Genomic DNA, 2,178 nt, shown 5'->3' on the forward strand with positions numbered 1-2,178 from the left:
TCCGGAGCAAATAGCGGCGCAAGAAGACCTAAAGGACGCGCTGCTCTCATCCCCCGCACTCCGCGCCATTAATTATGATTCCCCCTCTCCCGTCATTCTCGCAGTCGACACGTCGTTCATCGCCGTTGGATATCACCTCTGTCAGTGCGACGAAGCCAACACGCGAGTCCGTTACTACAGCAGGTTCGGCTCGATCACGCTCAACGATCGCGAACGAAGGTTTTCGCAGCCGAAGCTCGAGATTTACGGCCTGTTCCGCGCACTACGATCCCTTCGACTCTACCTGATCGGCGTCCGTAACCTCATCGTCGAAGTCGATGCTCGGTACATCAAGGGTATGCTGAAGAATCCGGACATAGCCCCGAGCGCGAGCATTAACCGGTGGATCGTCTCGATTCTCACATTCCATTTCATGCTAGTCCATGTCCCCGGTACAATGCATGGCCCCGACGGCCTCTCTCGATGCACAGCTCAGCCCGGTGATATCATCGAAGACGAGGTCGACGAAGAGTTCGACGATTGGATCGACCAGATGCATTCTTTCGTTCACCAGATTCAGCCCCTCCCGTCCGTTCCCTTGCTAGCCATCTTGGCCAATGACAGAGCCGAGGACGGCTCAGATTTCAATAAGGAGGAGGATAGCTACGAGCTAGTGCCTCGATCGGAGCAAGCGCAACTCGCCGACGCGAAGCTCGACGACGTGCTCGAATTTCATCGAACGTTAGCAAAGCCCGACGGCATCTCCGAAAGCGTTTACGAAGGATTCATCAAATACTGCATGCAATTCTTCCTCGACAACGACACCCTCTGGCGCAAGGACAGTCACGGAGCACACAAGCTAGTCGTCAAGCCCGGCGACCGCCTTCGAATACTTCGAGAATGCCACGACCGCACCGCGCATCGAGGAATCTACGCAACCCGAGCCTTCGTCAATGAGCGATTCTGGTGGCCGTTCCACTACGCCGACATCGCTTGGTTCGTTCGATCGTGTCATATCTGCCAGTCTCGACAAGTGCGTCAAATCCTCATTCCTCCGACCGTCGCAGTACCAGCCCCCATCTTCGCGAAAATTCACATCGACACAATGCACATGCCGGCCTCGGGCGGATACAAGTACTTGGTCCAAGGTAGATGCTCGCTCACGACTTACCCCGAGTTTCGAATGCTTCGAAAAGAGACAGCGAAGGCCCTCGCCGACTGGATCTTCGAAGACATCCTCTGTCGATGGGGCGCACTCAGTGAGATCGTCACCGACAACGGTACGGCGTTCATCAAGGCGGCCGATTACCTTTCGAAGAAGTACCACATCAACCATATTCGAATCAGTGGGTACAATTCGAGGGCGAACGGTCTCGTCGAGCGTCCGCATTTCAGCACGCGACAAGCCTTGTTCAAGACAGCCGACGGAGATGAGAAGAAATGGTCCCAAGCTGCGTATTTTGTATTTTGGTCCGAGCACATCACAACTCGACGACGCATGGGCTGCTCACCCTATTTCGCTGTTACGGGCACCCATCCGCTCATTCCTCTCGACATCGTCGAAGCTACGTATCTGCAACCACCACCGACTTCGATTCTTTCGACGACCGATCTCATCGCCCGAAGAGCCATTGCACTCCAGAAACGCGTCGAGCAAGTCACCGAACTCCACTCGAAGGTCTACGAAGCACGTCGGACTGCAGCAATTCGCTTCGAGAAAGAGCACGAGCACTCGATCCAGGATTTCGACTTCAAGCGCGGAGCCCTAGTGCTCATACGCAACACGAAGATCGAGAAGTCCCTCAACCGCAAGATGCGCCCGCGATATCTAGGCCCCCTCATCGTTGTCTCGCGCAACAAGGGCGGCGCGTACATCGTGTGCGAACTCGACGGTACAGTCCTCGATCGACCCATCGCAGCATTCCGCGTCATTCCGTATTTCGCGCGCAAATCCATTCCAATCCCCGAAGATCTCGAAGATGTCTCGACCGAGCGTCTTCGAGAACTCGAACTATCGAATTCTCTAGGCGACGACGACGATGATGAAGTCGAAGAAGCCGAAGAACGCGACGAATAGAGGTTCTTCCCTTTTATTACTGTTACAACACGATACGTACTTTCTTCTCTCCATTCCTGCTCTCACGTTACGCGATATGTTTGATTTTCTCCTATGTTCCAGACCATCCCTTGTACGAATAT

This window comes from Postia placenta, assembly GCF_002117355.1.
Source record: "Postia placenta MAD-698-R-SB12 unplaced genomic scaffold POSPLAscaffold_13, whole genome shotgun sequence".
Lineage (NCBI taxonomy): Eukaryota > Fungi > Basidiomycota > Agaricomycetes > Polyporales > Adustoporiaceae > Rhodonia > Rhodonia placenta.